The sequence below is a fragment of the Patella vulgata genome, chromosome 1, assembly GCF_932274485.2.
Source record: "Patella vulgata chromosome 1, xgPatVulg1.2, whole genome shotgun sequence".
NCBI classification, from domain to species: Eukaryota; Metazoa; Mollusca; class Gastropoda; family Patellidae; genus Patella; species Patella vulgata.
Window position 1 is genome coordinate 460,441 of NC_065879.2, and position 24,478 is coordinate 484,918.

General features: G+C 36.0%; 2 long non-coding RNA genes and 1 other non-coding gene across 3 annotated transcripts; 2 read left to right on the plus strand and 1 right to left on the minus strand.

The window, feature by feature from the left end:
- The first annotated feature begins 807 nt into the window (after positions 1–807).
- LOC126808517 (uncharacterized) lies at positions 808–24,046 on the plus strand. The gene is made up of 4 exons (XR_008788808.1): positions 808–901; positions 1,303–1,372; positions 22,807–22,870; positions 23,822–24,046. It is a non-coding gene; the product is annotated as an uncharacterized LOC126808517 (transcript).
- LOC126829600 (uncharacterized) lies at positions 6,763–16,454 on the minus strand. The gene is made up of 6 exons (XR_008788802.1): positions 16,042–16,454; positions 15,421–15,609; positions 15,021–15,296; positions 8,797–8,929; positions 8,023–8,111; positions 6,763–7,582 (listed from the first exon to the last, which is right to left on the minus strand). It is a non-coding gene; the product is annotated as an uncharacterized LOC126829600 (long non-coding RNA).
- On the plus strand, positions 12,768–13,698 carry LOC126808580 (uncharacterized). The gene is made up of 2 exons (XR_007674680.2): positions 12,768–12,909; positions 13,412–13,698. It is a non-coding gene; the product is annotated as an uncharacterized LOC126808580 (long non-coding RNA).
- Positions 24,047–24,478: the final 432 nt, after the last annotated feature.

A 24,478-nucleotide genomic window follows, 5' to 3' on the forward strand; every position in this document is an offset into this window, starting at 1 on the left:
CCGTGCGTGACACTATCGTTTAGGACTTTCTTTGACATCATGTCATGATAACTATTTCCAATGTTCAATTAAGTCTGGAACACCTTTTACATTAACTATGTTTTTATATCTTTATAACATCCATAATACTGGAAACTACACACACAACTATGACATTAAATATAAGCTAAATATAAGGTCTCTTTCCCCAACTTGTTTTTACTAGATTACAATTAACATCATTCTCTTTACCCTACCATTTCGTAGGAAAAGTTTAATGACGTACCCCCAACATCATATGGCTCGCCTACGACATAACGGAGTGGTCTAATCCAAGTGGTGTCTAGATGATGTCCGAATGATGTTTGTTTCCCAGCCTCTCAGCCTAGGAGGCTGTGATGATACCCTGGGAAGCCCCTCAATGATATCTAAAGGAAACTAAACCCCGCGCGTTCTTTTTAAAAGGTTACGTGCATGAGTCGTGTATCGAGCCCCGGGAAATTGACCAGGTACTTCCTTTCTCGGATTGGTCAGTTGCAAAGAAAGCTACCCTGGATTTCAACACAGTGTACTTATATGGGCACCTAGGAGGACAGTTACCCGCGTGTCTACAGCATGGATTACCATATTTGGATTATGAGACTATGATGTCATTGCCTGATTTTAAACTACCAGACTTATCCTTGTTAGCCTAGTTCTTGTTGTCACTGGTACTAGCTAACGACTTCAATACATTAACCAGAACATATTTACAGAACTTGGGTAACCTCTACAGTATACAGGCCCTATAGTATTATACAGGGTTCAATCACAGTGATGGTCGAGAATAGGTTGGAAGTATGGGATGTGGTGGAACATAATGGACGGTCTCAAAGTAGGTTGGGATTATCGAGTATAGTGGAACAGAATGGACGATCTGAAAGTAGGTTGCAATTATCGAGTATAGTTGTTCGAGCAGAAGGGAGTGGATGTCATGCCCCCCCCCCCCCACACACACACACTGTACAGAGGGAGAGCGAGAGGGGACCCTAATAGTTGTCATCGTCTATCGGATACTAGATTTAACAACAGGAATTTCAACTGTAATCTACAGGTGTAATAGTTAGGTGGGGCTTATTTACTGCCAAACAGACCGTGACTATTTTATCGTCTATATAAATATATATACGTTATAGACTTGTATATAGGCCACTATACTTATGTTATGTTATCGAGACAAGCAGGTATTCATTTATTGAAACTGACTATTATAATATTATATTAGATACAACCCGACATTTATACAGTAATATACAAGTGACCAATATGATATAATATTCACAGATTTACATGGAAACTTTTGTTGACATTTTGGAATAGAATCAGGCAACTACAAGATTGTTCAAGTAAATAGGTGAGTTTTTATTATGATAAAGGGGTTATAAAGACGGGATCTTTTATATGCACGTCAATGTGTACACGGAACCTCGGGTTTTCATCACATCCAAACGACCCTGTCCTGGCCAGACTATCCGTCCTGCACCACTGACAAAGGCGACACCGTGCCGGAAATTTCCGAGGAACATTGTTCGACTGGGTAAGGTAGGCTACACTTTCTTTGGTGGCGGGTTGTGATTAAGACTGTTCGGGAGCCCCCTCTCCCTCCGATAGCCCAGTAGGCCTGCAAGGGGAAAGGTAATATGTGCCCATCGACTGGTGTTTCGATTTGTTTTTGTTTTTTTACTCTCATTGGGAGTGTGGGGCGGGGGAGGCAAATTCCCTTTGATTTTGTCGGTTTTTTGGTCAAGAATGAAAAAGGTATATTCATAGGCGTACAAGCCAGTTGGTGGGATGGGGAGGGGGTCAGCTGCCCCCTAGCTTTCGGGCAATCTAACTTTTCGGGCAACGGGTAAAGTGAAAGCGAAAATTATTATTTCATCTATTTGGCAAAATAAAGTGCCGCAAATTTTTTAATTGAATGCCATTTTTGGCAAAACGTGGCAAAAGTGTGTTAATATTTTACCTACAATTTTGCCACGTTGTAACGTGGTAAAAAAAGTGGTAAAAAAAAATGCCACGTGCAGAAACGTAGCTTTTTAGATTGCCATGTTTTTGAAACGAGGTATTTTGTCCGAAACGAGGTTGGGTAAAAAAATGCCACGTTTTCTTCAAAATAATTATAACCGGTACTTGCCATCATCAAATAGAGCCACACATATAATGTCTCGATCTTCACGTGAATAACTACAGATCTACAAATTAGATTATTTATCGGGATATCATAAATATAGTTAATTAATATGATGGTTTCCTTCACTGGAATTCTATTGTGTATAATAAACATGGCGGTTGGTGGTTCTTCTCCTAGCATATGTTAGATTAAATAAACACTAGTCTATTGTTTATTTAATTATCAGTTAGGTGGAAGCAGACGTCAAGTAAAGCGCAATAGAAACTTTAGTTTTAGTATTATCGCGCTATATAAATAGAGGATTATTATTATCATTATTTCACACAGACGGCGTTGTTAATTAATTTACGAGCTCAATCAGGTATCACCAAACCGCAGTGGTTACTTAACACCTATATGGGTCATTATCAAAATCGGTAGAAATTGCAAATCCCAAATGAGCAAATTTCAGATTTGATTAATTGTTTATTTTTTATTATTATTTGATAAACCATAGTTCAAAGTGTCAGTTCTGAATTTAGAACAATTTTACAGAATTAATATTTTTTTGCCAGCTTTTATCGGTCACCAGTTGGAAATATGAAATTTCCCTCAACGATTAATAATTTTGTTGAAAATTTGTGAATATTTCATAAGATCATTTTTAAAGCATATTATTTCTAATGATTGGTCATTCAAGCATACTAAAACATGTTTTCCTCAGTTTGGCTACTTTTTTTGTGTACCTAGTTTATACTTGAATTATTATGGATTGTTTCTAATTTAAGTATGTATGTGTACTCAGACAATTATTTCGTCATGTTCTGTTGAGATACATCAATGAATCCTTGAAGATAAGTAGGACGACTGAAGATTTAGGCTTGCTATCATTTTTACTGACTGTAAGAAAACTGGAAATATTCTGTCAAGAAATATATTTCCACAAACTACGTCACATGAGTACTGACTGGCACTAGCATCATATATTTCCAGACAAACGGGAGAAGGGTTTAATATAGGCTATGATTGTTCCTCAATCCCTATTCAGATACAAATCTGAATAAAAATATTGCTTTAAAAAAAAAACCCCAAAAAAAACAAACCGTGATATCAAATTTATGTTAATGGTGTGATGTTACTGGATTGATTTTACAGGAAGGACATGCTCTCTGGAATCAAAATTATTTACAAATTGAAACAGCATAATTACATTCTTTTATTACTATTTTATTAGCTTGAAATTCCAATTTATAGAACTGTATATAAATCATAAAATGCTAAACTATAACATTGCTGAAATTAGTAGAATATATTGCGCTTCAAATAAATGATGATAACAAACGAATAACTTTCAAAATAAAAGCAAAAGTCAACATTACCAAATTTTGTAGGGGTTTGTCTTTATACTATGGCTAAAATTATCTATAGACATGGTAAGGTTTGGGGGCGTTTGGAAAACTTGGACCGTGAACATTTTATGATACATTTTCTATTTATTTTGCTTGAACATTAGTAGTTTATCCTATCATCTTCTAAGATTTTGGGAAAGTATATCCTACAAAGTTTTGTTCTGTGGTGTTTTTCACCACAAGAGTTCCACAAGATATTGGACATAGAAAATAATTCAATTTTTTCAAAAATTTCTTCTGAGACCCTCTTAACCCCCGTTGTGGTACCACATTCCACCAGATTTTCGGGGGCCATGAAATAAGATAGTCAAGTAAACTAGAGTACGACAGGTTTAGTATTCGGACAATGAATTACAGTGGGCTGATATCCAGTTACATTTGCTCTGTTTTTGCTTGAAAAGACACAAGAAACAGATTAAATTTAGATTAAAGCGATGTGCTCTTGCTTTTCTTTTGGAATTGTCTGTTTTGAATGCCATCTACAAGTCTTGCAAAATATTAACAAGCTTTTGCCAGGTTGGGACAAAAATGTCAAACGTGACATTCTGACTTTACTAGTCGCTATGATTGAATTTATCCACGACTGGACGCAATCACGAGCAATCAGTTGATCATAGTCGTAAGCGCGCCCATGTCGCCCGGTATCAATTGAAGAATCGGAGCCACAACGGATCACATGACTGACACGTAATAACCTTCAAAATGACCTCATTCCACTTGTCCCCTGGGTACCACGTGACTAAATAACCGAATCCTATTGGCTACGTCAGCGGAGCGCCGACACACCAAACACAAGAGCGCTCAGGTCGCCCAAGCAGTCACGACTAATCAGTTCCACTTGATCGTAAACGAGTCGCCGATTTCGAGTCTCCGTCAGTTTGATCGCGTCGTAGGGCGACATAAGCTAGGCTTAAGGTAGGCTATATTGGACCACATGGAAGTGGCTGGAATAGCAGGACAATGCGTTTGCGGCAGTTAAATTTTCAAAATTTTCTCCTAATGGCTCCATCTTCGTGGACAGTATAAGATTGATTGGTTGATAGGAATTCGAGTCAGCTACTTAAGTTAGGCCATTTTGTACTTGATGTATTCATGAGCTGGGATCGCAGGAAAACGCGTTTGTTGCCGTCCGCTCCTTCACCGGACACCACCGTCTGTGACTCTCATTTTTTTTCGGGCATGGCAGGTTTTGCCACCCATCCACCCTCTCAACTCCTAACCTCTACCACTCATCGACCCCGGACGCCTATGTATCACGGGACAATTTATGTATAAATTTATCTGATATTTCTAGATGTATCTCGGTAAGAGGACACTGGTAAAACACCCTTCATAAAAGGCTTTTTGTTATTAAAAAATTTAAATGTCTCATCATGATCTAAATGTATAAATAATGAATCTATTTATCGTTGATGTTATACATACGTATACAATTTCACACACCGTCTTCTTTTATATTATAAATATTGTTATTGGCATACTTATTCAACAAGGATGTTACTCATATATCCATTTTATTTTTACACGTGTGACGGATTTAAGGGGCATAAAAGGTCTGACTATTCATTTTATTCGTGGAAAGCAGTGAGGTGTTACATAGAAATAGATGTTAATACATAGATATGACGTCACCCTTTGGTGTTTTTAACCGGTATATAGGAAATTGTACACTTTTCTTAAACAATCGCCTATTATTTATAAAATTGTCCACTATTTATTGAAAATAATGGACAGTTTTACCAATATTAGACAGTGCATGAAAATACTTTAAAACTTCATAGTTATCGAAATCTCAGATAACCTAATGTCGATTTCGCTTGTTTGTCGATGTGAAGAAATTACTGTTTCCATATTGTCTATTTTGTTGTCAGCGAATTTTGGTTTCTTTCCTACATAAAGAATTCAACTTAAATCCGCCTGTTGTATGTCACTGGTCTGTTTATAAGTACGTTCGGCACTTGATCGATGATACGTTTTTTATACGCTCACATTTTCACGTGGACGTATATTGACGTCGCTTATGTCCGTCCGTTCGTTCACAATTTCTTTGTAGCCACTCTACGGGTTATAACTGTATATCCCAACGATCTCGGTTCCTTTCGATATTGGCTTGTATGGGATCGTGTCTTCATGGATTATGGCCCCTGATTGTACCCACTAGAGGTCGCAATTTTTATCCTATTTTGAAGATACTGAACATGTATGTTTATAACCCAAAGATCTCGATTCCTTGCGATATTGGCGCATATCTGAACGTAACTTCCTGGACTATGGCCCTTGATTGAACAAAAAACCGTGTTTGTACACAAGTTAGGTGTCTCTATTTAACAACACAAATTTGTGTTGAAAGAACACAAACTTTTGTTAAATGTTGAAACAACACAAGACTTGTGTTAAAATTTACCAAACAACACAAACTTTTGTTGAAACTTGTGTGAAAATCTACACAATACTTGTGTCGAAACTTGTGTTGAAATTTCTGAAACTTGTGTTGAAATTTCTGAAACTTGTATCAAAATTTCTGAAACTTGTATCAAAATTTCTGAAACTTGTGTTGAAATTTCTGAAACTTGTGTTGAAATTTCTGAAACTTGTGTGGTTTCATAAAAACTTGTGTATAACCACCAACAAAAACTTGTGTTTTATTTTCCCTCAATTTAGCAATCTTTCCCATGCAGCCCCCCACCCCTTTTGCTCTGTTTAACCTGTAAAGTTTGATAAATGAGGTAACAATAATTTTATTTGTTAAATTATCATTTATTCATAAAATGATAGGAAAAAGTAAATTAACACCACCAAATCAAAACTAAATAGACATCATTTGAAATGTTAACAGAAAAACAGAGATTTAATTCTAATACTAATAAAATTTCTGTTATACTTTGCCCCCCTCCCCCCCCACATCACAAAATACAAAATAGCTATTTAATTTTTTCTTTACCCGAAAACAAGAACTGAGAAAAGAAAGATCCCTACCCCATAACCCCAAAAATATATAATTCAAATATATCTAAATTTAATAACATCCAAACCAAGCCCTAATTAGATTAATTATGCACTAAATTGAAATACTTTCAGAAACTGAAAAGTGCTACAAAGTCATATTACAAGTGATTTGTGAGGCATCTAGAAATAACTAGCATACACAGAAAACTAACAAAAGGAAAATGCACTATTTTGCAGGAGTAATAAAATGATGTAGAACCTTTTCCTCATTAAAAAAAACAAAACAAACAAAATGAATATTTTGTACATAAAAGGAGCAAAGCATCAAGATTACAGGATTGAAAAATAAAAAAATATCAGAGAAAATCGCAAACATTAAATAATATGTACAAAATATATATAAATAATCACAAGTCAAAAGCAAGGAGGAGCCACTGTGGTTCAGTGAGTGCATTGGCCGAGAAATTTCAACTGGATTTTCCGACATAGTTCCCACACGTCAGTAGTGTAGGACATGGCAAGGGATAATTGGGTATAAGCCCAGAATTGAAACTACCCCCACTGCGTTTACTTTAAAGAACCCTTGACAATTGAATTATCTGACTCAATGACAGACCCTTCTGATCCAATGTGCGTGTGTTAACCATTCGGCCCTCCTGGGTTCCCTTTAAACAACCCTTGACAGTTGAAATATTTGATATAAGAGTAGGTTGTAGGGCAGAATCACCATAATAACACAGAAAAGTAGGATATTAAACCCTATTTCATTTCATAAGCAAGGGAAAGTCACCTTAATGTAGGTCAAGGTTTTTTGTAATTCTGGGTATATTTGATCTACATTTGGTTTCTAGACTATGCCTATTAAATACTTTATGATTTCCGACCAAATTCTAAGTGATTTATATGTCACTTTACATTCTATATTATACATAAATTTCTGTAGAGAATTAAAATCTAATTGTGTTTGGGATGAATATTTAACAGTAAAAACAAAAAAAAATATTCAAAAATTGGGTCAAATGCATTCTTTTCCAGAATTATAAAATAAATTGATGCTTGGGATCTCTTGTTGTTATCATACATCAAATAATCTTCCAGCCTAAAAAAAAAAAGTAGGCAATAAGAATACTTTTTTACTATTTATGGTTCACAATGTTTAAATAAACAATTTATTTTGCCACATCGAGACTGAGTCTCTATTTTGTTTCATCTTTGGGTAACACTTATTGTGTCTTGTCCAGTAACAGGCCCAGGCAGATTATTATATTTTATTTCCATCGACAACAAATTGGATATTACCTATTAAAATCTATTTGAAAAGTAAAATATTGTCCATTTTTATACTGCTATTTACTGTAAAAATACACATAGGGTCTATCACAACTTGAAGAAAATCAATGGATGTGATTGTCAAAAATCAAGAATGCCAAGACTTGAATAGGAGAGTCCTAGGCATTGCCCCAAGAAGAATAACTAGATTACTAATCAAGTGTATAGAACTAGTTGATGATTAAAAATACAAATATGTATGTTACTTACATTTTACCTGATTATCAAGCTCTGTGAGAAAAAGTTTCCATAATATGAATAGCCATTTCCAACTGTCTTGATCTTTCTGATGTAGTTAACTGAGAAAAAAAACATACTATGTTTTAGTTGACTTAAGTCGATTCAATATTTAAATAGACGAAAGTTTTAAATTTAATTAAATTGTATTGTAATGTGTTGGTTTGCTTTGTCACAGATGAGACAAAATGAAAAAAATGAAATGGAGTTTGGCGTCCTGCTGTTCAGCTTCGACTGGGCTAATGAGGCTGGGCATATGCCATACAGTGTGCCACGAGAGAAATTTTGCCGGGTACCGTGACCCTAAGGCCTACTCTTGTATCAAATTCTAGCTGCCAGGGGCTCTTTTACATGCACGCCAATGTGTACACGGGAGCACGTTTTTTTGTTCAATCTGAACGACTAGACAGCTGTCCTTGTAAGGCCCCCCGTACTGCATCGTCTTACTGCAAACCCGCGACCTTAAAATATGCAAACCAGTGTCTAACCCACTTGGTCACCATGGGTCCCCACAGATGAGATAGTCACATCTACATGTATCTGGACATAAGTAAGATTCTGTCTGTGCACATACATGTACGTGTACAGTTTTACTATACTAAACTGAATTTTAAATTTCAAAATATTAAAATGAAATCGAGGTTTATGTCACATCAGCTCCAACCGGGCTATATTGTGCCAAACACATTATGGTGAGATTCTAAAATACCACAACAACAATCTTTTCTATTAGAATTGAACACTCACCCTCCAAAAACACCTATGAGAAATCATAGGTGCTCAAATCACCATTTCTTCAGCTCTTTCTTTTCCCATATTTGGGTTTTTTGACTTATTTTATTATATGATCTTTGATTTGCTATGGCATCTAATATGGAAACTGAAAAATATGAATATGTGACATATAACTGTTTAAGATACCTTACCATATACAAACTGTGTGATATCTAAAACCATTTTAATCCCGAAGATCTTGCCTAAACCGTGAAAATCTGTTTTAATAACCCTTGTTTGTCATGTGACTGGAGAGTCACAGTAATTAAAAGAGAGCCATGTGGCTTAGTGTGTAAGGCACTGGCTTGCTACCCGGGAGGTTGCGGGTTCGCTCCCAGTGTTGACCGAGAAAGCTCATTTGGATTTTTCAGCATGGATTCCCTGTCTAGTCGTCATGGTGGCTAAGTGGGTAAGACGCTGGCTCGCTAGCCTGGAGGTCGGGTGTTCGATCCCTGCATTGGCCGAGAAAGTTAACCCAGATTTTCCGGCGTGGTTCCCTCTTGTTAGTGATGAAGGACGGAGGGCCTGACAAGGACAGCTGTCTAGTCATTCGGATGAAATGAAAAAACGAGGTCCCGTGTACACGTTGGCGTGCACGTAAAAGATCCCTTGACAGTTGGAATTCGATACACCGCAGTGCCGCTGTCCGGGCAAAATTTCCCTCATAGCTAGGGTGGCCCATGCACCTACATAAATACAGTCAACCGCTGATAGTTCGAGACTACCACTGAAGCGTGCACATTCGCCGTGTCGAGCCCAACTTTCTGACAGTATGATACTATAAATAGCCATGGCACGTGCAATTCTCTACAAATCTATCAACTATTACAGCCGTAAAAAAATTATTGTTGACGATTTTGAATAACAGTAAAATTAAGCTTCTTGGTTATTACAGCAGATTTAGAAATTACGTTCGTTTCATTTTTTAAATCGCTTTATCATTAACTGTACCGTTAAGAGCGGCATCTTTTGGTTTAGTACAAATAATATCTCTGAAGAACTAGGGTTAGACAGGAACATGATACTAACAGTAGTTTCATTTTACTTTTACAAGCTTCTTAAAACAATTGTTTAGCTAGCTAACGTGCTCATTTCTAAATTCAATTTCTTGTTCTAGCTTTCTGTTATGTTTCGTAAAAAAGTAGTCTTGATTATCCCGACCTGTCAATCAGCCCTAGAATGGTCGATAGACTGGTTATGCGAGACTCCTTTCAAAACAAGGGCACGTAACCTATCTTTTACTCAAGAGTGTCTGGATGTTATGGACGACACATGGAACCAGTTTTCAGTCTATTATTTATAGATGATTAATGGTCATAGCTTATTAAGTACAACATGATCGTTTATTTAGTGACTATAATTGTGTGAAACTGATTTGAGGCTTGGCATATATAAATATTGTGGCGAAATTGTCGAGATATATGGAGATATTTATTTATGGTGGGTCACCCTATCATAGCACACTGTGTGGTGCATGCCTGTCTTCATTAGCCCAGTTCGGAGCAAAACAGTAGGACGTTAAACCCCATTTCATTTCATTTCTAGTCGTTTCAATGGAACACAAAACCTGAGGTCCCATTGGCGTGCATTTAAGCCGATAGTATGGTAGTTGGAATTTGTTGGCTGTAGCACCCGTGTCACAGTTCGACTGCTAGTTTGCGATACCCACTCGATATGAATGAGTGGTGATTGGCTAATGAATTCTAAAATCAGACGAATGCTTCGGCGAAGCGGACACACCACTCAAATACAATTCGGCCAAATATATCAAACATGTTTGATTCGGGCGTATGTCAGTGGATAAACTAGGTGAAGTTTAGCGCCAATTGATTCAGCCAAATCCTTTGGCTAGTTTATCCAGCACTGACGATTTAAGTTTGTACTTTCTTTATATGCAAATATCACATTTGAAAGAGGCTGTAAGCCTACTTTCTTTATATGCAAATATCTTATTTGAAATAGGCCATTATTATGTGATTCCCCACTTGAATGTGACTAGGAATAGGGTCGCCTGTCCAGCCTTGTGGGTTTTCTCCGGGTCCTCCGGTTTCCTCCCTTTGCTAAATACCCCTAGGGTGTATTCGAAACAGTGTTCCGGTGCAGAGAACGGACGGAGAATGGGTTCTTGTCGGACTTGAGCAGTCTGGAATGCGTTCACGAACACATTCCCGTTCTCAAATCCCACACTACCTCATAGTGAGGGAGAACAAACATGGTCGACGCATCGATAACTGCTGAGAAAACAGCATCATGGGTGCATTTATTAATTTAGAAGTTTAATACCGTTCGAAAATTGGATGTAGTATGTGGCCAGTATAACATCAAGTAAGTTAGGTTGCCAGGCAACGAAACATATGCCCACAGCAGTTTAATCGTTTGGGCAGTCAACAGGGATTGTCACATATTCATTCTTTTGTAGGTAATGTGGGCATTTACAAGAAAATTTCATACAAGATTATAATTTTCGTCGTTTGTGGGTTTACAAAGGTTCTACACACTGAAAAAAGGGCCTTAATTGTTGAAATTTTTACAGATTTTTTTGTTTTGTGTTTTACTAATTTAAATAATGCATACAATTTTCATACAAATCGGATGATAATTTTGTTGTTCGTGCGTTCACAAGGTTCGAAAAAGTGAAACAAGGGCCACAACTCTAGACATAATTCACAGAAATCGCAGTAATTTAATAGACGTCTTCGTTTCACTAATTTAAAAGATTCAAATGAATTTCACAAAGTGAAACAAGGGCCATAACTCCAGAAGAAACTAACAGAAATTATTGAAATTAAATAGGATTCATCTCATTAAAATAAACAACATATCAATTTCAAAATAATCAGTTCTGTAGACGACGGACAAACCTACGGACGAGGGCGTATCAAAAGGTGATGTAATCGTCATCCAAAGAATTGAAAAGGAGTAAAACGGTGTCATAATTTATCAAAATTATGCTTAATAGCGAAGTAAATACTAAACAAGTTATCGTAACAGATTGTATAAAATTAATTCATCTTGTTACCATGGATACCGTTCTCTCATGTTCGAGACTCATGAAAGTGTTTTCATGTTCTTCAGCCGTTCTCGAACCTGCGCAAACACTGTTTCTAATACACTCCTACGGTACGCGCAAGCAAATCATTCAAATAAAATTGAACAATATTAACCTCGAAATTACCTAGCGCCAGTAAGTATAAAGGATCTATCCGACAAACACTAACAACTCTAGGTTGATTACATGTCATTTGGGACTCACGTCATTTGGGACTCGGGACTCAAAAAAATATGACCACGACATTTGGGACTCCGGTATACGACGTTTGGGACTTTGGTATACGTCGTTTGGGACTCGGGTTAACGACGTTTGGGACTCGGGATAATTTATTAGAAATAGGCCAATTCAAACAAAACACGAAAGAAAATATTTATTAACATGAAACACGTGGTTAGTAAAAGGCTCAACCAAACGATAAAACATTAGTTGCACTTACGGTTCTTTGATAATCATCGTTTCTCATAAAAGTTTTATATTTATTTAAAACGAATAATATGCTGATGAATTTATTTGAAAATGACCTACACAAAAAACAAAATAAATATTTACACGACATGCAATCTTTTTTTACAAGCCCCTAGAAATTGTTAACGATAATCCGTGAGCTGCACGTTGACATGCTTGTCGTAGATGGCAATACCAATTGATAAATTAGTGCGTACAAGGCAAAGTTTTTTTGTGGAAAATATAAGAAATGGCAACGATCAAAGCGGGATAATTAAAGCTGATTAACTGATAATCCAGATGTTATTGCAGTATGTTCAAAGAAACCTAACGGTTCTTTGGTGGATGAGGAAAAACGTGAGTTGTCAATCATCGAGAATGGCGGCCGTGTGTTGATTGCAGTTATACCGTTTCACGAAAAAACATTAGCAGTGGTCGGTCAATCAAGCTCGTTTATTATTTATAACGCAAATTTTTCGTTTCGGTTAAAACAAAATATACGTCCATTTTAATTGGCCGAAGGATGTGTGACTAATAGAAATATGGCGGGCGGACAAACTGACCAAACAGTATATTTCGAGGTATTTGAGGTAAGCTAATTTAATATTATATCATAACTGCATGTGCATACTTGTGTTTCTGTGTGATTAAATATTCAAAAGATCATTCTTAGGATACAGCCTCGACACCAGTCAGCCCTGAATTGCAATGTTTGTTTTGTGTTCTGGGCGCCATTTTGAAAAAAACTGACATGACCTATATAATACAATCCAGCGATAGTGCAGTCAATTTCCTTTAAAAGGGAATCCGAATTTGTTAATTTTCTGCAATATCACTTCGGTGGTAGCGGACGTTAAATAAAGCTATTTCACGTACAAAGACCTACAATAAAATCCAGGTGAATTGGGAAAAATATTCATGTATTTTCTTGATGAAGAGTAGCTATTTCAATTTGTAAATGCCCAGTCATCTTAGACAAATAATAATTCCAACTTCAAATCAGTTGTATTTATTCAAATCATACTATGAATAAGTGTATTTTTCCACTTGCATAATAATAAAAACTTGACTTTTATTATTTTATTTCTTCAGGCCAAGAACATGGAAAATTGGTAATTGCCTTGTATCACTGCTAACTATAAGGCACAGGGAGCCTTGGGCAGAAATGATAATAATATGGTTCTCAGATATGTTACTGTGTACAGACTGAACAAAAAATATATATACACTTGCTATTACATGTACATTATATCATTGGCAATAATAAGATCCAATTTTAGTTTTTAGTTACACACTGTTAACCACCAATAGATGAAAATAAATCATAAAATGTATTCAGCTCGACGTAAGACTTAAATAAATAGATACAGTTGGTTTAACTTGAATGGAAGTTTTAATTATCTATGCTGCATATATGCATATATCACCTTGCAGCTGAATCACATTACATATCTTTTTAGTTGATGTTCATATCGTCTTACGTATTTGTCAACATCAATGTGACCTTGTTCTATGTCACATTAGCCTATTCACACTTGTGACCACGAATTTACTCACCACACCCTCGCATAGTTATGAATTTATTGTTTCACTTGACTAAAGAAACATTTTGTAGGAATGTATGCTTTTATAGATTGGACACTTGTTTGCAATATCATTGTCGGTGGAAACTGGCACTATACCTAAAGAATGACTGAACAAATAGCGGAGACGGGGTTTCAGCCGGCTGATTTAAATTATTTCTTTAAATACAGTAAAGCTTGAAATATGTAAGTTTTCCCTCTTTAGAATGTTTTTGTAAATAAGTTTTTATTGTAGTTTCCGTGGCGTATTCCCAATAAGCGTTAGAAACAAAGATATACACCCTTAATCCCGGTGCCGATAAATGTTGGGTTGTGTGGAACATGCTAACAAATCTCAGGTACGATATATGTTTGATTCTGGTTGAGAACAGCATGAGAGCAACATGATTGTTTTCATTGGAGATGAGACGCAAATATTCAAAGGGGTCAGACAAACTCTAAACCAACCGCGTTCCCTTCACTGAGTCCCTTCAAAGGAGGCCCTGTCTGTCTACCTGTGGAATAACATGCATTTGTATCTGTTAAATTTGTGTGGTAGACAGATTGATATTATTTATATAACGTCTTACCCCAAACAAATTGCAAAAGAAACCATGAAGTTTCTGAGAGCGATATTTCGTAATTAGTGTGCTTTAATGGTGGGAGAATAAATAATTAAATGTTTCAAACACAAACTGGTCATATATAAAATAGCATTTTCTGACAAGACCAGCGATAATCTCGTAAGATATGACTTTTACTATGTCTATTAAATGGTTTTCGACGTCTCTTCAAGGTCACCGTCTTGCGCCAAAGTCGTGAAACGCACCGTCGGGGGATTTGTTGGGGCCTGTCTCCCCCAGAAAAATTTCTAGAAATTTCAAGTCGGTCTTGCCTGGCCGTGAATACGGCAACCTGAAAGTGGTCGATTTTAATGTAGACATCTGAACAACAATCAACAAATCAATCAACCAGACTGTTGTCGTTGCATTCACATGACACCAGACGTGTCACCGATGAAACAAATATGCCTGAAACAAATGTCGCTGTTAGTGCGACCCATTTGTGACAATTTCAAGGTCCCAAATAATAGTCATTTTTTACTATTAATAGTAATTCAATCAGTAAGTGCTATTTACCTTATAATAGTCGTATTGGCTTTTACCCGACATTACACAAAACACCAATGGTAACTGTCGGGTGGTCTCTCCAGTCTTAATGAAGGCGTGTATGGAAAACAGCTGAGACCATGGCTTGTTCACCACCCGAAAAGTTGCATCCATATACCAAGTTTTTGCGCGTGCGAGTAGTTGCATCTGTCTATCAGTACAAAAAATGTGATGGCGCCTTTCCCCAACTTTTACTCTTTTTTGATAAAATCCCGGTGCACTATGATCGATGAAATCTTCGTCAAGCTAAAACAAAAAATAAATAAAAAAGTACATTTAAGTACATGTTAATAAATTAATAAAATTGTACATTTAATTACATGTTAATAAATTCTTATATACATGGGTATTTAATTGCATGAGTACTTACGCTTGACGACACGTCAGTGGGATCTTTTGGTCGCAGAGTCTGTCGGGTTCTTTATAGCGACCTTACAAGTGCTGCAATGGGTGGTCTGCTATGAATGGGTTCTTCTGCAGAACCGACACTGGATAAAACTCTCTCCGCTATTGAGGAACATGCCTTGGTAAAAACATTTTCTTTGGCTTCATGCTTTGCCTGTAATGATAAGATAAAACATATTAAACTACAAATATATTATTGGTTTATTTATATTTTATTTATTTATTTATATATTAAATTCATTTATTATTATAGAGTTAACTAGGTTAACTAGAGTTAATTATGCAGAATTAGTATAACACAACATACACAGATGGCAATAGAATGAGACAGTGTTCAGAAAAAGGGCGGAAGAAGACTACCTGTCCTACTTGATTTTAGGACATATATATAGCATGGACCTACTTGATTCGACCAATTTAATACAAGGAAATGAATGGCATAGTTTGTGTCAAGTGAATTTAGTGAACTTTAAACCCCATTTACTCGCCCTCTCTCTACAGAGATAAATACTTTTCGTGTTACATACAATAACAATTATTGGCCATTATTAAAAAAATATATTAAAAGGAAATGAAATTCTTTTACCTGTTTTTCTTTGTGTAGTACATGCTAACATCAATGACTGGAAAAAAAAATAACGAAACTGTAGAGAAACTTCTGAATCATTGAAAGTCTAATATTAGGCCTACACATTGATGACATTGATATAAAAAAAAAAGGCTGATTTGTTTGTTGTTGTTTTTTTCTTTTACAGAAATAAGATTACATTTCAACTAAACAACTAACACAAAAGTTAGTATCTAGCTATAGTCCATGTCTGGATATACATTTCTCCTTTTGCCCGAACGTCTATAAAAATCAAAGATGGCGGCCAATAATTGCAACCGGGTATTACTATAAAATCAAGACAGATTCTTACCTGCTGGTCCTAGTCGGGGGTTTCTTGCAATTATAAGTATTTGAACAACGGTGTAGCGCCGATTAGCTAATAATAATTAAGCACGATTTCAAAAAAATTAAGACAGATTCATTAGATTGCTGAATTAGCGGAACACTTTTAGAACACATCAAAAAAATTTTCTTTGTGGCGCCATTATATAAATAGACTTCCGGTGCAGTTAGTGGCAGTAGTTCTAAATCTGACTGTTTTAAACGAAACGAATTATTATATACATAGAAGCAATATATACATGCTAAATTAAATACACGGTTTTATTTTTTGTAAAAATTTACAAACCTGCGGTCTGGTATTCTATGTGACCATTATAATTTTTTTTAAAATATCACGGCTAAAGCACCCTGTTGATGCTAACTTCACTACATCTATCTAACTGAATGTCGCTGATATAATATCAAAGAAAGAATTTGTCGCAATGACTAAAGTATAGATACTTCTTCTTAGTTAGTTGTATTTTACGTCCGCTTCCACCGAAGTGATATCGCAGACAAAAAGTATAGATAACTTGGAGAACCATTATATCAATAAGTCGATTATGAGATACACGTGGATGATCAATTAAATTTGATTGGTTACTTTTCAGTTAACCAATACTGTCCAATTTCGATTACATCAACCAATTACATTATTAAGAGTTTTACTCATTTTTTTTGTTCATTGTACATTGAATCAATTTTCGAAAACACCAGGGTGCTGAAAATCACATGTACACTATATATTCATTTGATCTATCAGTTTATTGGGTCAATAAAAAAAGACAGACATTTTAACTTTACAGACAACTTAACATCAATTAACATTCAAGTCTGTCTGGCAATTGTCTGATTAATTGGTATTCACACCCTTCCAGTGAAGAACAGCATGTGATTTTCGAGATGTGAATTAAGCCCTTTATTACTTTTCTTAAAACTTGACGACTCCCGAATTCAGACTTTGTATGGAGTTTTTTTTTAAAAAAGAAAACAAATCTTGGAAGGTACACATTACTTGTGTTAATGATATGAAAAAAACACAAGATTTTATAAATCGACACAAGTTTGTGTTAATGCAATGCAAAACAACACATAACTTGTGTAGATTAGTTTTAACACAAGTACTTGTGTTGAGATCCAACACAAGTGTTTTTTCAGTGTAGCCTGTGGAAACTGTACAGGTCACCATTTTTATCCGATTTTAAAAACCGTTCAAATATATCACCTTTACACCATAATAACGGTTGACTTTGAAATTCGTGAATTGGTTTGTCGCTTTGATCCTATTTCACTGTCACTTATATCAGAGTATATATTTAATTTTAAATCAATACTTGGACGGCTAATACCCTCCACATTAACCACAGTACTAAGAATATTATCAATACCTAAATCATTTTCGTGAGCAGCCTTTCCATCACAGCTTTGACGTCCGTTATCCCCAATATCAAGAACATCACAATTTTTGTGGCTATTACCCTTTATCGAGTACATCACCAAATGTTATCAGTATCCAAATTCTTATCACAAATATTCTCATCATTAATATTTGTTTTCGGCTGTGTTATAAACATGTCGTCTCCACTTAAAGATATCTTGCTAAATGAATATTTTGGACTATCTGTGTATGCTTGCATTATATGACTGGAGTGATTTGTCATGTGCATGTTGTTTTAAGAATATATCCATTATTTTGTGGCTTACTCTTTTAGAAAACTATCCGTTATTTGTATCTCTATGGTGCTATGTTTTAAGTTTGATAATAGCCTCAGACTGTCCATTATGTAAATACAAAGAAAAACTTCGGGGCTAACGCCCCTCAGTTGTTCTTTCTTATATTTACATAATGGACAGTCTTCGACCATTATCCATCACATAATACAACCGTCCTAATGCTAGGTGACAAGTGTGAAGTTAGCTCGATTTTCGGTTTCGATATTGGTGAATATCGAAAAGCAACTAGCTCGTTTTTCGATATTCAAACTTAAATCTCAAAAAAAGCAGATTTGATGGATGCACAGCTACAAAATGTCCACAAAATGTGATACTACGGTGTCCTTAAATAGATGAATTATGAATTACTTCCACGTTGTGTATATAGCCAGTGACACTAGGGTAACACTTATCTAGTCAGGCCATTCATGCTTCATATACAACCTCAATTATTAATTGACTCCGGAACACTGTCTTGTGTTGTTATAACTATGTTTATATATGAAATACAGGGAACTACAAAATCTTTAATAGTACAACATCTACACCCTGAGTTTAACAAGCCTAGAACTCAGACCTAACGGCTGAAACACTATATATTGTCTCTATCCCGGACCCTAAGCCAAGGCAGCTGTACGTCCCTCAGGGAACGACAATGATGTCCTCCCTGGGAACACCAAATGATGTCTTCTCTAGGGTCTCGGAATTACGTCTGAAGGGAAATTTAACCTCTCTTTTTCTTATATATATATGGTACGTTCGATTACTTGCGCCGCGCTTACGCGAGCCTCCATGAGTGCGTTCGGGTTACCGATGACGTCATTTAAACGGCTTACTCGCGCCGTTTAAATTTTAATAATAATAATTAATAATAACAAAATTTATATTTTGCAACAATTCATCCCACTTGGGAATGCTCTAGGACCATGAAAGTGTTCACATGGGTCAATTATAGTGCCTAAACAGCCAGGTTTTCACACTTGATTTGAAGACAGACAATGTTTCACATGTTCGAATGGAAGGTGGCAGTGAATTCCATAGAATTGATGCATTATACTGAAAGGTCCTTGAACCAAATTTATTCATCTTATAAACCGGTACATCTAACAATAATTTATTCTGGGATCTCAGTGACCTGTTTCGTTGGTAGTGTGTCAAGAGATTCTGAAGATATCTTGGTGCTGTTTTATTTAATGGTTTTTTTTATGTCAGAGTTAAAATTTTAAAGTTAATCCTCTTGTGCACTCGGAGCCAATGAAGATTATTTAAGATGTGTGATTTTGATCTAGCTTAAATCACAATTCGTGCAGCACGATTTTGGATCCTTGCAACTTGGAAATTTGTTCATCATTTATTCCAGAAAGTACGGCATTGCAGTAGTCAATTCTGGACAGCACGAATGATCGAGCCAGTGCAGCGGCTGCACCTTCGGGTATCAGATGACGGATTGATCCTATTCTTCGAAGATGAAAATGGTAAATTTTGCAGATATTGTTTATATGAGTATTGAATCTAAGGACACACCAAGATTTTTTACAACATTTGATATCGGAATATCTGAATTGCCTATTGAGAGATTTCACAATGCAGGTACTAAGTCTGTGATCAGGTCCAATAAGGAGAAGCTCAGTTTTAAGCACCCCTGGGGGCTACTTTAAGGTGTGTTGCTATACGCTCCAGTAGTGCCCGATCTGACCAATTGATTTTTACTCGTACGGACACCTGCTACCAATTTGGAGGGGGGGGGGCAAACCTTTTGTAATTGATGACCATATTCTACAACTATGAAATCTGGTAACTGGTAAACTGCGATTCAAATAAACTGTGATTCACTACCATAAAGAAATAACAACATATAAACTAACTATTCATACATTAGTTATTCATATTATCTAACAATTCAAACATGTACCATATAATTATAACACAGCATATTCAACTGTTCCTTCTACTAGTTTCGATTTTTTACGTAATGACTTTAACTGTAGTTGTCTCCCTTGAATAAATTTAAGTAAGCTGGACCTCGCACAAGGTACCACATGTGATGGGCAATTAGAGCAACAAACTACAACCCATTTATTAATTATCATTGTTTACGATAAAAACTAAATGAAAATAAGATCTACAAATGATTCTCTAAATCTACTTACGATTAATGCTGCTAATGTCAGTAAGTCTTACAAAATCTACTAAGTTTTCAGGACAACTTAAAAAAAAGGTTCTAAGGAATTCTACAAAAGAATTATAGGAATTGAGGGAATCATTTAATATATTCATGTAAATTTTAGCCTGTGATAACAAAAACATTAACATGGAAATCATTTCAACAATGATGTAAAGGTGATATATTTGAACGGTTTTTAAAATCGATAAAAATTGTGACCTCTAGTCGAGGGTCCACAAGCTAATCGATTTTTCATACAATCAGGGGCCATAATCCAAGAAGTTACGATCCAAAATGTGTGAATATCCAAAGAAGTGAGATCTTTGGGATATAAACATGTATTTTAAGTTTCATCAAAATCGAATAAAAATTGTGACCTCTAGAGAATCCACAATCTTAGTGTAAAAGTATGTAATGCCATTTGCGTACAAGGAGCGACAATTTTATCGAGAAGTTTCAGTCAGATTTTCACGAAATTCAAACTCAACGATCATTAGGATGTATGTGACAAAGTGCTTAATTTTCTATTTTATAAAATACAAACAATTATTTAGATGCAGTGAACTTATTGATCCCAGCTGGTTTTGATAATACATGTAGATGATATTGGCTTTTCAACTATACACTTTGTTCTAAACACGTACGCACTAATTAACGACTATCAATTCCACATGTATATATTTATATCAGTCAGCGAAATTTGATAACTTGTAAATACCATATATAGTAATGATTTCGTGTGTGTAGACCCATTTGAAAGGTATATAACCACCAGTTTACTTACAGTAAAAGAGACGCAGAAGAGAGACGAACGGGGAGGAGCAGAGACCAGCGAATGGGCTCACCCGAGTTCAGCCGCTGCCGAGACAGAAGGGCGTAATGTACCGTGTTGATGTTTGATTTATGTTCGTGTGTATTTATGTTCCTGTTTCCGATGTAAATAAATTTTGACTAAAGTAAAATAGTGTTACATGTACGATTTATTTTTCGTTCAATCAGGGACCATATGTAACACTATCCTGTGTCGCGGAACCAAAAAGACTAAACTGTGACACTACTGTGTGTCGTTAAATAAATAAATTATGAATTCCTTCCACATTGTGGATACGGCCCGTGACACTAGGGTGACACTATCGTCTAGGACTTTCTTTGACTTCACGTTGTGATAACTTTTTCCAATGATCAATAACTCTAAAAACACAGTTTATGTTGCTCCTCTATTTATATATCAAATACAGCAAACTACAAAGGTTAAATAAAGGAAACTAAAATATCTATGATAGTACTTTTCGAGTTATTAAAATATCGACGGTCTGAGTTTAATATCTGTTTTATCTCAGACTATAACGGCTGAAACATGACAAGAGCCACACACCTAATGTTAGTTCTACATGATGTTCTCGCTATGATGTCTTCGACCAAGCCTCTAAGCCGAGGGGGCTATGGGTATGTTCCCCTTGAGCTCCGAATAATGTCTGGACTGAAATTAAACTCGTATCATCATATAAAGATGATACGCGCATGAGTCAGTACTGAGCCCCGGAAAATTGACCAGGTACGTCCTTTATCTGATTGGTCAGATGCACAGACGCAACCCTGGATTTAAACACAGTGTACTTATATGGGTACCTAGGATGGCGGCTAACCACGTTTCTAACACATGGGATTACCATATTTATTTTAGCAGACTATGATGCCATTGCCCGATTTTTAACTACCAGACATATTCTTGCCTAGTTCTCACTGGTACTAGCTAAAATACATTAACAAAAGCATTTTACAGAACTTAAATAAACGCTACTGTATATAGACCCTATAGTATTATACATATAATCCAGTAAAATACAGTCCAATTTGCGCGAATGTCGAAAAGAACCGAGATGTTTGGGATATAAACTTACATCTTAAGTTTCAACAAAATCGGATTGAAATTCTGACTTCTAGCGGGTCCATTATTTCGTACAATCAGGTGCCATAATCAAAAAGTTACAGTCCGATTAGTGCAAATATCGAATCAACCGAGATCTTTGGTTATAGATATATATTTCATCAAGTGAACTCTAGAGTGTCCACAAGCTAAAAATCAGGGGCCATAATCCATGAAGTGGGGGTCCGATACATGACAGTATCGACAGGAACCGCAATTTTTGGGAGTTTTAAGTTTCCTCAAAATCGGATAGTGCCCACATACAAATTATGGACGGACGTTCAGACGTGCGGAAGGATAGGGGCGACGACAATATAAAATTATTCAGTCGTTTTAGGCGATCCCTCTTAACTTAAATTGAAGTTCTTTACTGGCTAGAAAATGATTGTCCACTACACAGACACCAGTTCGTAGATATCCCGAGAATGGTATGGTTTCATGTCTGTAGAATCTGTCCATCACACAGAATCCAGTCGTAGATATCTCGAGTATGGTATGGTTTCATGTCTGTAGAATCTGTCCATCACACAGAATCCAGTCGTAGATATCTCGAGTATGGTGTACAGAAGTAGGTATATGTACATAACTAATAGTCTGTATTTATATGTTTTTTTAGTGATGTTGACATAATAACGGCTACAGGATATAGTCAAACAGAGAATTAAGATGGATGAATATAGGTTCGTATATTTAATATATTATATACACTCAGTGGTTTGCCCTCTGTTTGCCCCCCCCCCCCCCAATAATTTTAGAAAATAAAAAAAAGTATTTGTGATACGTTTCGGTAATCAATACCTTCTACGGTGAATAAATCCCACATCCCCACTCAGTCATAAACTTGCATGTTGGAGAGCATTTCCGACAGTCTATTTTTCAAAATTTTCTAGTCGAGGTCCCCAATGGACTCGCTACTTCGGCGCTCACAAGGGGAATTCGTTGAGGTTCGCAAGTCCGTTCGTTTAACATTTTGTTCTCTAGTCGGATAAACTACTGCACAGGCGATGAACAGTATCTGGGCAGATCTATTTATCTCGACGATCGGTGCCTGACAGAATACTGTAAGACAGCATTTCCGGCAGTCTATTTTTCAAAATTTTCTGGGGGAGGACTCCCTACTTTGACGCGCGTGAGTGGGCTTTGGTGATTCGCAAGTCAGTTCGTTTGACACTTTACCTCATCGATCAGTGCCTGAAATACTGCCAGGGTGCATTTCCGGCAACCTGTTTTTCAAAATTTTCTGGGGGAGGCCCACTACCCCTAGTTGAAGCTCGTGCCTTTGCCCCCTTAACCTTGGACTTTGCCCCAGCTTTGCCCCCCCAATCACCGACGGCTGGCGCCGCCACTGTATACACTAGCCTATTGTACATACGGTGAACATCAGGGTTAACTGGGGTACGGTATCCTGTTTAAATCATCTCCAGTGGACAGATTATAATAACACTCTAACTAAACGGTATAAATAATTCATGTATATTTAGACAATTACATATTTCAAATATAAGAATTGTTTTATAATAAAGAGGTATTGAATAATTCGTGATTAATAAGACAGAATACGTTGAATTTTTACATTGTTATTGTATTTATACCATCTTTAAAACTAAAACAATATGTTTAATATATTTTAGGTTGGGGATTAAACTACTTCAAGCTCAAACAGACGGAAATATACAGGGATTCGTAGAAACATTATCATTACAAGATAAGCAGCAAGCTTTAATTACATGTGCTAGAGAAGGGTTGTATGAAGTTATAATTTATATGTTAGAACACGGTATTGATTCACATTATATTAATCCCCATCAGAACAACCTGATACATCACCTTTTATATAACTATAACAGATATAAAAAACCAGATAGACGTGATTTGTTAATACAATGTCTAGATACATTAGTTGATGCTGGTGTAGATGTCAACCAGGAGAATAGACTTAAACGTACACCTATATTTATAGCTGCTGAACGAGGGTTGTATGAAGTTGTGATATATCTGTTAAAACACGGAGTAGATGTACATTATGTTGATGTTCGTCATAACAACCTGTTAAACATACTTTTATCTAACTTTGATAGTGATGACGAACCAGATAGACGTGATTTGTTATTACAATGTGTATTTAGATTAGTTGATCTTGGTGTAGATGTCAACCAGGAGAATGATGATAAACATACACCTATATTTATAGCTTCTATTTATGGGTTGTGTGAAGTTGTGATATATCTGTTAAAACACGGAGTAGATGTACATTATGTTGATTGTTTAAAACGCAACATTCTTCACCA